Genomic DNA, 16,077 nt, shown 5'->3' with positions numbered 1-16,077 from the left:
CCGGGCTACAGCACGGAGACGGCATTGGTCGCTCTGATGAATGATCTCTGGAGAGCCCGGGACAGGGGCCATTCCTCTGTCCTAGTCTTATTAGACCTTTCGGCGGCTTTCGATACCATCGACCATGGTATCTTGCTGCGGTGCCTCAGGGGACTGGGAGTGGGAGGCACGGTTCTGCGTTGGTTCTCCTCCTTTCTCCAGGGTCGCTCGCAGTCGGTGCTGGCAGGAGGACAGAGGTCGACCCCGAGGCCTCTCGTTTGCGGAGTCCCTCAGGGGTCGGTCCTCTCGCCTCTCCTGTTCAACATCTACATGAAACCGCTGGGTGAGATCATTCGTAGCTTTGGAGTAGGGTACCATCAGTATGCTGATGACACCCAGCTTTTCATCTCAACTCCAAACAGCATCAGTGATGCCCTAGACGTGATGTCCCACTGCCTGAAAGCGGTCCGGGAATGGATGGGGAGGAACAGGCTTCAACTGAACCCGGACAAGACTGAATGGCTGTATGTACCGGCAAGCCAGGATACTCAGAGCATCCCACCCCTTAACATCGGGGATGAGTTACTACCCCCTGTTGATAGGGCCCGCAACCTGGGTGTCCTCCTAGACTCGCAGCTATCCCTGGAAGATCACATAGGAGCTGTGACCAAGGGGGCCTTCACCCGGGTTCGACTGGTGCGCCAACTACGGCCTTATCTGGACCTGGATGCCTTACGTACAGTCACCCATGCCCTTGTGACCTCTCGCCTAGACTACTGTAACGCTCTCTACATGGGGCTGCCCTTGAGATCCACTCGGAAGCTTCAACTGGTGCAAAGTGCAGCGGCACGGACACTTTTGGGAGCCTCCCGATACTCCCATATCACACCTCTCCTCCGTGCGCTGCACTGGCTTCCGGTTGCCTTCCGAGTGAAGTTCAAGGTGCTAACAATGACATACAAAGCCCTACATGGCATGGGTCCGGAATACCTATGGGAGCACCTTCTGCCAATGTCAACACCCCACCGTCCTGTGCGCTCCCACAGAGAGGGCCTCCTCAGGGTGCCACTGCTCAAGGAATGTCGGCTGGTAGCCCCCAGGGGGAGGGCATTCTCAGTGGGTGCGCCAGCCCTCTGGAACTGCTTACCAACTGAAATCCGGATGGCTCCCGACCTCCGCACCTTCCGGCGCGACTTAAAAACTTACCTGTTCCAGCAGCCCGGCCTGGCCTGATAGCTCTAACTGGGGTCCCAGTTTGTTTTGACTATTGTTTTTCAGTATTGTTTCATTATGTTTACCTACCTTACTCTGTACACCGCCCCGAGTCCCTCGGGAGAAGGGCGGTTTATAAAAACAAACAAACAAATAAATAAATAAATACTGTATTACTGGTTAATGCCTATTTTCCTCCATTTTGTGGGCTAGGGAAATAAATAAATTGTGGGATCAGTTTGATACCTATGTAAATTTGCTATCATGTCATTACCCAGACTCAATTATAATAATAGCTGGTGATTTTAATGCACGCATTGGCAAATCTGATGCTTCCCTACAAACCTATTTTAAGTGGCCAGTACCCTCTAAAATTGATGTAGGTTATATAGCAGCCAGACAATCTAAAGTTCAAAAAAGTAATATTGGCCCAATTTGTGGACAGTTTAGATTTAGTCCTACTTAATGGCTCTGTCAGGGGTGATTTAAAAGGAGAGTTCACATTCTGGCATCCTAAGGGAGCCAGTGTAGTGGATTATATTATCATCTCTTGGAACTTTGTACAGCATATAGTTTACTTTTATATTGGAATGCGCCTTGATAGTGACCACTTCCCATTAATTTGTCTTTTTGATGCTAAATCTTGAATTATTAGAAGTGGCACATTGCCCCATCGACATTACAATAAAGGGGCAAGTACAAATTAAATGGTCTCAAGAACTGGCTTAAACTATGGCTGAAATGTTGACCTCAGAGTCCCTGCTTCATATGCACACTCAAATTTGCTCATCTGATTCATATGAACAAGCAATTTCGCTGTATCAATCAATCACCATTAATCTCCAAATCCCCTTGACAAGATTTACAACAGCTTTTTGTGCATATGCGCATAAAAGATCTAAATCTTGGTACGATAGTGACTGCATTAAAGCAAAAAAAGCTCTCTTAAATGCAGTAATTTCCTTTCACCAGGAAAACTCTGTGAACGCCTCCAAATTACTCAAGACTACAAAATTTTTTTATAAAGATCTCTTAAAGATAAAGAAACAACAGGCTATAAGAGAAAATTGGAGTAATCTAATTTCAGCAGCAAAGCTCAAAAATTCTACTTTGTTCTGGCATTTAATAAATCAGTCTTTTACAAATAGACGTTTTGGCCCTATTTCACAAATATCTGCCAATAAATGGGAGGATCATTTTAAAAACATCTTTAAAAGGGATCCTGCTGTAATTTCAGAAGTGATTCCCTCTTGTAATGACCTCCCTTATTAATTCTGGGGGGATAAAAACCCCTCCAGATGCTTTACCTAGTTTCAATTGGGCAATAAGATGTAGCACAGCGCACTTCATCAGCTATCATAAAATTTCATCACTCAAAAGGAGCTTACTATATCCCGGCAGCTTGCAAGGTTTTTCAAGCTAAGGCAGTCCCTCAGCTCCTTTATGGCTTGCAAATATGTTCACTTGCAAAGCTTAATGTTATTGAAACTATTCAAAATAAGTTTATTTTATTTAGGTACCATATTGATGGTACCTAAAAGTATCAAAAATGCCATTTTACAGGTAGAAATAGGTATAGTTTCATTGGAAGCCAGAGCATGGTTCCTTCTTCTTAAAGGTAAAGGTTCCCTCGCACATGCGTGCTAGTCGTTTCGGACTCTAGTCGTTTCCGACTCAAAGCCGAAGAGCCAGCACCTGTCTGAGGCCGGCATGACTAGACGCCAAAGGCGCACGGAACACTGTTACCTTCCCACCGTAATGGTCCCTATTTTTCTACTTGCATCCCTTATTTAAATCTTTACTTTCCCCAAATGTAGGTTTAGCCCCATTAGTATTTATAGACCATTTTAAATCGTCGTGGGGAAAAAAGCCCTAGATAAAATTAAATCACTGGGCTTCTCTATGGAAAGTCTGTATTCATTAGGATTTGATAATGCTAGAACTGCCTTGAAACAACGAATCTGGGATATTGGTCTCCAAACAAATCTAAGTAAGGTGGCACACTCCAACATTTGTCACTTGCTTCCAGAAGGATTCTTCCCAGCTTCTTATCTATTTTCCATCACAATTTTGAAATTTCATAAAGCTTTCACCTTAGCCAGGCTGGATGCATTACCCTCGGCAGTCCTTTTTGGACGGTTTAAGAGCACTCCTATGCACCTTCGGTTGTGTCCATGTGAAGCAGCCATATACTGCTTCATTGTTCTCTATATAAAGACTGTAGACAGATTCTTATATATCTGATATTGAAGAAATTTCCAGGCAGGGGATATGAATTTTATTTAATGCTACTACTTTCGGATAAAGATCCAAAAATATCAATTCAGGTTGCTCAATTTTGTGCCACCATCTGCACAATACGTCGCACCATTATTAAGGTCTGAAAAAAATGTAATATGATGTTTTATTTTGAGAATTTTGGATTATATTATATTGATTGTTTGGTGGTTTTATATCCTGTAAATATGGATGTAAGATTGTTACTGCTGTTATACATTTTGATTGTGTCTGGGCTTAAGGCTGTAATAAACAGTTTGATGATGAAATACAACTACAAAACCCCCCGCAAAGTTGGGATCTAAAACAACAATTAGATCTAATTAAACACAAACTGAATATTATGGAGGAGGAGGAACTGGCGCAGAAAATAAAAGGTGCTAGACAAAAAAAATTTGAACATGCGAACAAACCTGGGCGATGAGGACAGGAAGGCCTCAAGGAACGTTGTCCATAGGGTCGCGATGAGTCAGACACGACTTCGCAACTAACAACAACAATCTTTAGCTAATTTAATAAATCTAGCACCCTCCCTCCCCTTTCTTCCTTCCCTTGTTTACTGCTCAGCAATGTCTTACCTTGTTTTGCTAATTTTAGCTATCATGAGGATTCGGTAATTCAAAATATTACTTTTTAAAATCTGTTTTCAAATGTCTGAAAAAACCAAGAGAGGAGGACAAAAGTGGATAAAATAAACCAGGTTAATGGAATTCTGCTTAAACTGTGCTGCCAGCAATAGTGATTACCATTTCTGTTTACATGTTTTGCAAGTTTTTTGATTTTTAAAAAATATCTTTTGCAGTTAACAGTACGTGCTGTAGATGTTAATGGACGTCAGGTGGAAGTTCCCATTGGTTTGGTTATTAATGTTATTAATATCAATGACAATAGACCTGAATTCCTACATCAGATTTGGAATGGAACAGTCCCAGAAGGATCAAAACCAGGTAAAATGTTAGTTATCTATTTTATGTTCAATATGAAGATATGTATTTTAATACTGTAGAACCTTTTAAACATTTAATTCAAATGTCACTGTCTGAAAAAGTATATAAAAGTTAAACTCTAGCATTCCTTTCCATAAAGGAAATCTAATCTGTATTGATCACAAGTTTCAGCTACTCAATGGCACCTGCACTGGGATGGGGCAGAGTTTGTAGTGTGACACAGAGACTCCTCCTTAATATTTCTGAATATTGATTCAGAAATAGCTTAACCGAGAAGAAATTTGTCCACAGGAGAAATCAGGTCTGGATCTTGATTTGAAGATCTGAAAATTCTGTTTCCTGGTACTGACAATAAGAAGTAAACAAAAATATTTCTGAGATAATTATTGCTCTTGCATGAATCTTTTTTTTAAAATCCCATTTATATCCCGCCCTTCTCCGAAGACTCAGGGCAGCTTACAATCTAAAGCACAAATCAATGTGCTTATTTGACACAAGTTAAATGATCTATTTTATCTATCCTTTTTATTGTATCTGTTTGGTAATGCCATTATCCTACAGAATTAGCATAATGTCAGGATTATACTAGACATGTTGGAATATTACGAGGCCCACAATGAAAAACATATGGTGCTTGTTTTTGTCAACGCACAGAAAGCATTCGACAATATTAAATGGGATTTCATGTTGAATCAGTTAAAACATATGGAACTTGGTGAAAAGTTTATGAATACGTTCAAAGCAATTTATTTGAAACAGGAAGCAAAAGTAGTAATAAACGGAGAAACTACCAAAAGTTTTCAAATATAAAAAGGCACTATACAAGGGTGTCCATTATCACCATTACTATTTGTCCTCTCTCTAGAAGTCTTGACTAGAATAATTCGGAAAGAAGAACAAATTAAAGGTTTAGAAACCAAAAAGGAAATATTTAAGTTACAGGCCTATGCAGACAATTTGGTTTTTATCATGGAAGAGCCCTTGAAGTCTGGTGTAAGGTTGTTGGAAGTATTGGGAGAATATGGAGAAGTAGCATGTTTAAAGATTAATAAAGAAAAAACTAAAAAGTTAGTTAAGAATATGACGAAATTACAAGAAAATGAGCTAGTTGGGAAATTAAATATTCAGATAACAAAGGTGAGATATCTAGGGATCCAACTGACGACAAGATGTGTCACACTTAAAGGAGATAATTATGATAAATTAGTTGATCAAATTAAAGCAGATTGAGACAGATGGAAAAATTTGTAGCTCTCCTTTATGGGAAGAGTTGCAACAATAAAGATGAATGTACTACCTACATTACTCTTTTTATTTCAATGTATAACAATCAGATTAGGAAAGGAGTTCTTTGGAAATAAACAAGAAAAAGGCTGCTCAGCTGAAGGTTTACAGGGTGGCTGCTGATTTAAAGAAGAGCTCTCTGCCTCAATTGGGACCTTATTTGGGCTGCAAAAATGGAATGCTTCCTGAAGGCTAAGGAGGTCTGGGATATTGTGATTAATCCACCCCAGGAGCAATTAGCAGCTGCAGATCTACAGAGGCATGATAAGGCACTGGCTTACATCATTTTAAATGTGGAAGATGAACAATTCTTAAATGTAGCTGACTTAAAAGCTGCAAAAGAAGTTTGGTTGAAGTTGAGAAGCGAGCATGTGAGTGAGTCAACATGCAATATAGTGCAATTATCAAGGCAATTGTACAGAGCCTGGCTAATGCCACTTGAGAACGTAGAATATTTGTTCCACATGCAAAAAACTGTTAGTTGAATTAGAACGGTGAGGAATGCAGATTCCTGAATCTCAGAAGGTGCCGTTGGTACTAAATAGTCTTGATGAAACGTGGGACGTTTCAGCTGTTTTTGAATATAGACCAGAACAGGAATTACATACGGAAGTGCTTAAAGAAGACATGTCAAACACAAGGCCTGCAGGCCACAAACGGCCCACCATATGATTGGATGTGGCCCGCACAACTGTCCTGGAAATGACGAAGGTCCAGCCTCCGCCACCTTGGCATCGGCCCGACTGAGTTCTCGTCCTGGGTTGCGTGCACAGTAAGAGGTAAGTGCACGTGGGGTGGTGGAGCCCAGCAACAGTTGCAGCTCATTGGCCCCTTGACCACTCACTGGCCTGCAGTGATGGCTAGGGACGTCCAATAAGCTGCGCTTGGCCCCTGCAGCGCATTCTCGCACCTCGGGACCCAGCAGTCAGGCTGCTCCACCACTTAGCAGCTCTGCCTCCCCTCTGCCCTCCTCTAGCCTGGGAAGGTTTTCATGAGCCCAGAGGTGAAGTTGCCATTGCAACCCGCCACACGTCCTGTTAGCCGCGCTCGGCCCATCCCACCTGGAGCATACTTGCGCATGTGGGGCCTGAAGCCATCCCTGCCAGTACTGCCTCTTGTCAACCCTCTGCTCCCCTGTAGCCCAGGAAGGCCGCCAGCCAAACTGGAGGAAGCTGGCATCGCAGCCCACCGGGCGTCCTGTTAGCTGCCCTTGGCTCGTCCTGCCTGGAGTGCATTTGCGCACGTGGGGCCTGTAGCTCCGTGGCGGCACTGGTAGCAGCCTCGAGGAAGAGGTAAGCGTGGCCGTGCACCTGTTTGGGGGAAGTGGAGCTGGGTTGGGGTGGAGGGGGCAGGGCTCCAGGCAGCAGCACTGCCGTCTGAGGGTCCTTCGGATGGCCTGAGAGGGATAGTGAGAGTCCCTCTGGTAGTTAAGGCTTTGGCGTTCACCGCTGGGCAAGGGAAAGTCTCAGCTGCTCCCTGCTCTGGAGACAGTGTCACCAAATGGCCAGTCTGGCACAGCCCAGGAGCCGGCAACATCAGCCTTCTGGCCTCTTAATCCCTTGCTTGCTGTCAACTAGGAAGGGAAGGGAGGATATGCAGGCAGGAGAGACTGAGGGACTCCTGTTCCTTTGGGTGCTCCAAAGACCACCTCATTCTGTGGAAGCATCCCCACAAACTAAAAACCCAGCAAGCATACAACAATTGAGCCCCATTGATCCGCCCTCATATTTTGGGAGGTATCGAAGGGCTGACCGACGACCTCTCCTGTGGTGTGCTTGCGTTGCGTTGCGTTTCAAGACAAGAGGAGCGGGAAGGGTTATGGATTCACTGAAGCATTTTTTGACTTGAATAAAGGCTGAGGTCACAGCAGACAAGCGGGTCCTGGAATATCTCTTCGGATCCGCAGCTTGTTTTCCCGATACTGTGAGGCTCTACATAGCCGTCGCCAGCTGGGGATCAGCAGGCGAAGAAGAGAGGACACTCGGCAATTGCAGGGAACTTGCAAAATCCCTGCTTAGCAGTGAGAAATCCTCCCGTGGTGCCGGTATTGAGAGAAGGCACCTGAAGAATGGCTGCCCTGGAGCTGTGACTCAGCAATTTAGAAGGAAGCTACTGACGTTCCAGGCAGAGTTAAGAGTGAATATCAAAAGAGAATGAGAATCCCCCTCTTCGTTTGTTGATCGTTTGAGAGGTGAGCAGCGTGAAGTATTATCCAGCCTTAATTGACTAAAGCGGCAGACAACAATACAGGCTTTTAACAATAGCCGCCTTAGAGAGACTCACAGGCTGATTTGAAGATTCCAGTTACTTCTTTGGTGTTCTTCTTCGATGGACAGACTTTTTCTTTAAATTTTGATAAGTGTTTTTTTTTCTCCTTTTGAAATATCTGGGATCTGGATGGTGACTTGTTAATTCGTTAATGCATAACAGCCTAGAGACCCCCTTTTCTATTTGATCTGGCATCGGGGTTTTTTCTTTCTGCTTCTTTCTTGGAGGTTTAACATCGTAACATTTGTTAGCAGAGAAGAGAAGAGGAACTGAACTGAACTGAATTGGACTGCCACGCTCGCTTGAAGAATAAGGAATTTAAATATACTCAACTGGGTTACATCCCCCCTTTTTTTGAATATTGGCTTATTCATATTATTACTTATTTCCTTTCTTTTTTGCCATTGATAGGGCCTATTTACTATATTCTCTCTAAGAAAAGAAGTTTTTCAAAATGGCGGACGTGCAGGCGGTCGTGCTAGGCTGAGCTCTGTAAGTCTGAAGAGAGTGGCGTCCTAGGAGCCCCTCAGGGGTGTCTTACCCTCTGGGTTGGGGTGGAGTGCTTCGGCAGCGATTCAGGCAGCTGGACAAAAGCTTTCGCTGCCTACTAACCTGGTCGGCGTTCCGCTGGGCTGCTGGCTTGCTACTAGCCGGGCTGGATACTCGCGACGTTTCTCCGCTGCGTCGGCGGCCTCCTAGCTTCTTTCAGCAGCGTTTGGTGCTTTCGGCAGCCGGCGGCTGTGCTTTTTGGCGGCGACGGAGCTGGCGTCTTTGGATGGCTCCCGACTGTTGCTGGCTTCGATTGAGGCATTTGCGGGTCGTTTTGGGCCGTTCCTTGGACCGGCCTGGCTCTGCTCATGACTTTGTCGACGACGGCGCCTCGGCCCATTTCAATGGCGACGGCGACGCCGCCGGCGGCGGCATTGCTCCCGGGCCGTTCTGGGCCACTTCGTCACTGACTGTTGCGGTCTGGCCAGCTTCGCTCGGGCCGTTTGTCCCGCAGCCGCCTGGGCCTTTTCGGCCCGTTTTCCATCCGCGGCGGCAATGGCCTCTTCTGGATTGCTTGTGGCTTGGCGGCGTCCTGGTGGTAGCGGTGATGGTGGCGGTGGCGTCTGTAGCGGCGTCTGTAGTGGCGCTCCGGCAATGGCAGCGGCCCCGATGGTTCGGCGGAGGTGTTGGCCGACCTGCCTTCTCCTCTGGCTGCTCCTCATGCTCCAGATGGCCTGGCATCCCCATCGTTCCTGGTGGCCCCGAAAGCTCCTGGGTTAGCCGGTTAACCCCGGTGGAGCCCAGTGGAGCCCAGTGGATCCCAGTGGATCCTGGTTAGCCCGGAGGATCCTGGAAGATCTATGCTCTCCATCGCACCTGTTGGGATCTGGTTGGTGCTGCTGGATTTTGAGGGGGCTCCGGGGAAATCAGTGGACGTGGGGGAATCAGACCCTATTGAGCACACTCTGGAAGGCCCCAATGATTATAGAACTGAGGGCCCATGGAGTTGTGGTCAGGTACATCTTTCTGGAATGGCGGAGCAGGGGGGGACCTCGCCGTTAGCTGACCAGACTATGATAACTATGATGGCTTGCCTTTTACACATCAGCCCCAAAGGACTCAGAGGATCCTGGATATTAGCCACCGTGAGAGGGTGGCTTGAACTTACATCTGCTGCCCCTAGAGGTGAGAGCTCTAGGAGGCATGCCATATCCGGAGTGGTTGTTTCAGACCACCACCTCCTCCCCGGGAATTGGCTCGGCAGCCGTCGTGAGAGGACGGTGGTCGGCCTGCTCGGGGGGTTTACCCAGCTGAGTGGCAGCAGCTGGGCGGAGGACTGGGACACCTATTTATCCTCTGTTAGATCCTCCTTACTGACTGATCATCAACTATGGACTGCCTTCTACTTGGACTACTCCTTATGCCTTTCCTTAAATATTCTTGCACGGACTTGCTCGCCCTCAGGGGTGCTCCCCCTTCCTGGGTGCGACCCGCCTTTCTAGCCGCTTACGATCTCGAGGAAGGGCCCATTTATTGGGACCCCGAGAGATGGCTGGGCACGGGTAGGGGCCTTCGACGGAAACCCAATAGGAGGCCCCTGATTAGTTTTCTCTCTAAATTTTTTAGGGGGCTAGGGAGGGGGGAGGGTACTCTTTTTGGTTGTTTGGACAAGGGGGGCGGTCCAGCAACCTTTGTTCAGGCCAGTGCCAAGGTAGTTCGCGGGGGGGAGGAGCGGGGGCCGGTTGCCTCTGGGGCTCCAGGGCTGGTCGTGGGAATACCTATTCCCACGACGTTAGGGAATGGCAGCAGGTGCAGGAGCAGAGGGCCGTATCGTCCTCAGGGAAGGCCTCTCCGCTGCTTAAAAGCGGTGAGGCACTCCGACCCTCTGGCTCCGCCCCAGGGCTCTGGGAGTGAGGATGTGCAGCCTCCTGAGCTCCGGCTGGTGTACTTGAATGCCAGGTCGCTCGCTAATAAAGCTCCTCTCGTCCGTGACTTGGTCGAGGGTGAGCAGGCAGACCTGGCTTGCATCACGGAGACTTGGTTGGGCCCAGAGGGAGGGATTCCTCTGGTTGACCTGTGCCCACCAGGTTTCCAGGTGCTACACCGGCCTCGGGCTCAGGGTAGGGGTGGGGGTGTGGCTGTTGTCATGAGGGAGACCTTGTGTCCGCGGGAGGCCACCGTTCCCCAGATAGTCGGGTGTGAGTCTCTCTTTTTGAGATGCGGCCCTGGTGCGCAGTTGGGTTTGCTGCTGGTGTACCTTTCGCCTAGTCACATAGCAGCAGCCCTGCCCGAGCTCCTCGATGTCCTCTCTGGGTTGGTGATTGAGTTCCCGAAACTTATAGTTTTGGGGGACTTCAATCTACCATCGCTGGGAGGATCATCTGAGTTGGCTCGGGAGTTCATGGCTTCCATGACGGCCATGGACCTGACGCAAGTAATTGCGGGATCGACTCATGAGGGAGGCCACACTCTTGACTTAGTTTTCTTATCTGCACGGTGGTTAGATGATCTTGGTGGGGGCTCCCCAATTGTTATGCCCCTGTCATGGACCGATCATCATCTCCTGTGGCTGGTCTTCCATTTTGCCACCCCCCGCTGTGGGTGTGTGGAACCAATTAAATGGTACCGCCCCAGACACTTAATGGATCCCCAGAGGTTCCAGGCGGCGCTGGGGTCCCCACCTGCCTCCCTTGCTCACAGCTCGGCAGACGCCTTAGTGGAAGCCTGGGAAAGGGCAGCCACTGAGGCTCTTGACCGAGTTGTACCCCTGCGGCCCCTGACCCGGTGCAGATCCCGTCGAGCTCCATGGTTCTCCGCGGAGCTCCAGGAGATGAAGCGTCGGAGACGGGGCCTAGAGAGCGCTTGGAGATCCAGCCGATCCGAATCCGACCGATTGCGATTAAGAACCTATACTAGGTCTTATCTCGCTGCGATAAGGGAGGCGAGGTCTAACCACTTCGCCACCCTTATCGCGTCCGCAGATAATCGCCCGGCCGCCCTGTTTAGGGTGACCCGCTCCCTCCTGAATCAGGAGGTGAGGGAGGAACCCTTGCAGGGTCGTGCCGAGGAGTTTAACCAGCATCTGTCGGACAAAATCGCTCGGATTCGGACCGGTCTGGACTCTGACTGGGCAGAGTCTGTCGAGCAGGACGCGGGCGGTCTTGTCGATATCACCTGGGAGGAGTTTGATTCTGTGACTCCGGAGGAAGTGGACAGGATCATGGGGAGGCTGAGCACCACATGTTTATTGGACCCGTGCCATTCCTGGCTGGTCTATGCAGCCCGGGAGAGGACACGCAGCTGGTTCCAGGCAGTTATATCGGCTTCTCTGAGTGAGGGTAGCTTCCCCGCCGTCTTGAAAGAGGCGGTGGTGAGGCCTCTCCTCAAGAAGCCTGCCTTGGACCCAGCTGTATTGAACAACTTTCGTCCTGTCTCCAACCTTTGCTTTCTTGCGAAGGTTGTTGAGAGTGTGGTGGCACATCAGCTCCCTCTGGTCCTGGATGAAGCGGATTATCTAGACCTGTACCAATCGGGTTTCAGGCCCGGGTACAGCACGGAGACGGCATTGGTCGCGCTGGTGAATGATCTCTGGAGGGCTCGGGACAGGGGGCATTCCTCTGTTCTGGTCCTATTAGACCTCTCAGCGGCTTTCGATACCATCGACCATGGTATCTTGCTGCGGCGTCTCAGGGGACTGGGAGTGGGAGGCACGGTTTTACAGTGGTTCTCCTCCTATCTCCAGGGACGCTCGCAGTCGGTGTTGGCAGGAGGGCAGAGGTCGACCGCGAGGTCTCTCATTTGTGGAGTTCCTCAGGGGTCGGTCCTCTCGCCTCTCCTGTTCAACATCTATATGAAACCGCTGGGTGAGATCATTCGTGGTTTTGGAGTTGGGTATCATCAGTATGCTGATGATACCCAGCTTTTCCTTTCGACCCCAAACCACCCCAGTGATGCCCTCAACGTGATGTCCCGTTGCCTGGAGGCGGTTCGGGTCTGGATGGGGAGGAACAGACTTCAACTCAACCACGACAAGACCGAGTGGCTTTGCATACCTTCATCCCGGGTTTATTCGGACATTCCACCTCTCACTATGGGGGGTGAACTATTACCCCCCCATAGATAGGGCTCGCAACTTGGGAGTCCTCCTAGATTCACGGCTCACCCTGGAAGACCACATAGGAGCTGTGACTAGGGGGGCTTTCGCCCAGGTTCGCCTGGTGCGCCAGTTGCGGCCCTATCTAAGCCGGGATGATCTATGCACGGTCACTCATGCGCTCGTGACCTCTCGACTAGACTACTGCAACGCTCTCTACATGGGGCTGCCCTTGAGGACCACCCGGAAGCTCCAACTGGTACAGAATGCAGCCACGAGAGTTGTGTTGGGAGTCTCCCGATACTCCCACGTTACACCTCTGCTCCGTGAGCTGCATTGGTTGCCAGTTGCCTTCCGGGTGAGATTCAAGGTACTAGTAATGGTATTCAAAGCCCTACATGGCAGGGGTCCGGAGTACCTGAGGGAACACCTGCTGCCGGCATCGACTTCCCTTCGCCCTGTGCGTTCCCACAGAGAGGGTCTCCTCAGGGTGCCACCGGTCAGAGAATGTCGATTGGTGGCCCCCAGGGGGAGATCCTTCTCTGTGGGCGCCCCGGAGCTATGGAACCAGCTACTGGTTGAGCTCCGGACGGCGCCCGACCTTCGCTCCTTTCGCCGCGAGCTAAAAACATACTTTTTTGAACAAGCTGGCCTGGCCTGATGAGGGGATTGGGGGGGGGGTTGCTATTGTTTTTTATTAGGTTTTAATGATGTATTTTAGTATGTGGGCATTTATTTAATCGTGTTTTAACTTTTGTGATTTGTATTTTTATTCTTGCCCTGTTCACCGGCCTGAGTCCTTCGGGAGAAGGGCGGTATAGAAATAGTATTAAATAAATAAATAAAATAAATATATTTTTCTTTTTATGCCTTATATAATAACAACATATTTAACCACTAGTTTAATAAACTTAGAGAAGAAATTGGGTGATTAGGATAATATTGAGAGTACGAGGTGCTTGGGGAGGAGTCTTGGAGATTGAGTAAGTGTAGGCTATTTCGGAAGAGCACCAAAGAATAATAGAAATGGCGACCATAACAACTTTTGCCAAGAAGAAGACCATAGTGCCTGTGCCCATACAATCCTCGTCAACTACACCCCTGACAGCTCGCAAATTTCCGGATGAGACAGTGACAGGGAATAAAGACGCTTTATCTATACAGGGAGTTCAGGATATGTTTAAGTCACTTCAAGACTTAATGTTGAAAAATCAGGAGACTACAGCTATAGGATTTGAGGAGTTAAAGAGGGAAATGAAGGCTGAGATGGGTAACCAGATGGAAGATTTAAAGGGAGAAATATAAGGAGTATACATACGAAGCTCCAGGAAATGCAGACAATGGTAGTGAGTCAAGAGGAACGGATCCAGGTGGTAGAAACGAGAATGGATAAGACAGATGTAAAAGTGGAAAGTATGGAACACCGGCTGGTGATAGCTAATAAACGCCTGCAGGATGAAATAATTGCCCTTGAATTAGGTAAATCTGCCTTCTTCCTACGTTTACAAAACATTGAAGAGGACCGAGATGAACAGTTGGAAATTATTGTGACAGAGATTTTGGCTGGAGTGCTTGAGGTGAACCCACAAGAGATGATGAGGGATATAGATGACGTATTTCGGGTTTACACTAGTTATGCACGTCGAAACAAACTCTTGCATGAATCTTTTTTTTAAAATCCCATTTATATCCCGCCCTTCTCCGAAGACTCAGGGCAGCTTACAATCTAAAGCACAAATCAATGTGCTTATTTGACACAAGTTAAATGATCTATTTTATCTATCCTTTTTATTGTATCTGTTTGGTAATGCCATTATCCTACAGAATTAGCATAATGTCAGGATTATACTAGACATGTTGGAATATTACGAGGCCCACAATGAAAAACATATGGTGCTTGTTTTTGTCAACGCACAGAAAGCATTCGACAATATTAAATGGGATTTCATGTTGAATCAGTTAAAACATATGGAACTTGGTGAAAAGTTTATAAATACTTTCAAAGCAATTTATTTGAAACAGGAAGCAAAAGTAGTAATAAACGGAGAAACTACCAAAAGTTTTCAAATATAAAAAGGCACTAGACAAGGGTGTCCATTATCACCGTTACTATTTGTCCTCTCTCTAGAAGTCTTGACTAGAATAATTCGGAAAGAAGAACAAATTAAAGGTTTAGAAACCAAAAAGGAAATATTTAAGTTACAGGCCTATGCAGACAATTTGGTTTTTATCATGGAAGAGCCCTTGAAGTCTGGTGTAAGGTTGTTGGAAGTATTGGGAGAATATGGAGAAGTAGCACGTTTAAAGATTAATAAAGAAAAAACTAAAAAGTTAGTTAAGAATATGACGAAATTACAAGAAAATGAGCTAGTTGGGAAATTAAATATTCAGATAACAAAGAAGGTGAGATATCTAGGGATCCAACTGACGGCAAGATGTGTCACACTTAAAGGAGATAATTATGATAAATTAGTTGATCAAATTAAAGCAGATTGAGACAGATGGAAAAATTTGTAGCTCTCCTTTATGGGAAGAGTTGCAACAATAAAGATTACATTACTCTTTTTATTTCAATGTATAACAATCAGATTAGGAAAGGAGTTCTTTGGAAATAAACAAGAAAAAGGCTGCTCAGCTGAAGGTTTACAGGGTGGCTGCTGATTTAAAGGAGAGCTCTCTGCCTCAATTGGGACCTTATTTGGGCTGCAAAAATGGAATGCTTCCTGAAGGCTAAGGAGGTCTGAGATATTGTGATTAATCCACCCCAGGAGCAATTAGCAGCTGCAGATCTACGGAGGCATGATAAGGCACTGGCTTACATCATTTTAAATGTGGAAGATGAACAATTCTTAAATGTAGCTGACTTAAAAGCTGCAAAAGAAGTTTGGTTGAAGTTGAGAAGCGAGCATGTGAGTGAGTCAACATGCAATATAGTGCAATTATCAAGGCAATTGTACAGAGCCTGGCTAATGCCACTTGAGAACGTAGAAGAATATTTGTTCCACATGCAAAAAACTGTTAGTTGAATTAGAACGGTGAGGAATGCAGATTCCTGAATCTCAGAAGGTGCCGTTGGTACTAAATAGTCTTGATGAAACGTGGGACGTTTCAGCTGTTTTTGAATATAGACCAGAACAGGAATTACATACGGAAGCGCTTAAAGAAGACATGTCAAACACAAGGCCTGCAGGCCACAAACGGCCCACCATATGATTGGATGTGGCCCGCACAACTGTCCTGGAAATGACGAAGGTCCAGCCTCCGCCACCTTGGCATCGGCCCGACTGAGTTCTCGTCCTGGGTTGCGTGCACAGTAAGAGGTAAGTGCACGTGGGGTGGTGGAGCCCAGCAACAGTTGCAGCTCATTGGCCCCTTGACCACTCACTGGCCTGCAGTGATGGCTAGGGACGTCCAATAAGCTGCGCTTGGCCCCTGCAGCGCATTCTCGCACCTCGGGACCCAGCAGTCAGGCTGCTCCACCACTTAGCAGCAGCAGCAGCAGCAACTCTGCCTCCCCTCTGCCCTCCT

At 47.3% G+C, this 16,077-nt stretch overlaps 1 protein-coding gene across 6 annotated transcripts in view; it reads right to left on the bottom strand.

Annotated features, from left to right (window-relative positions):
- Positions 1 to 16,077, bottom strand: part of AIRIM (AFG2 interacting ribosome maturation factor) — a 207,973-nt gene that overhangs the window by 129,260 nt on the left and 62,636 nt on the right. The window contains exon 8 of one of the 6 annotated variants that reach the window (XR_014493349.1): positions 4,023 to 4,760. The exons of the other annotated variants lie outside the window; for them this stretch is intronic. The gene's annotated coding sequence lies outside the window, so the exon portion shown is untranslated. Of the gene's footprint in view, positions 1 to 4,022; positions 4,761 to 16,077 lie in introns of those variants that run through there. 6 annotated transcript variants of the gene reach the window in all.

The sequence above is a fragment of the Vipera ursinii genome, assembly GCF_947247035.1.
Source record: "Vipera ursinii genome assembly, chromosome: 9".
NCBI lineage: Eukaryota > Metazoa > Chordata > Lepidosauria > Squamata > Viperidae > Vipera > Vipera ursinii.
Note: the sequence above shows the minus strand (reverse complement) of the source record. Positions and strands in the feature narration are given on the sequence as shown.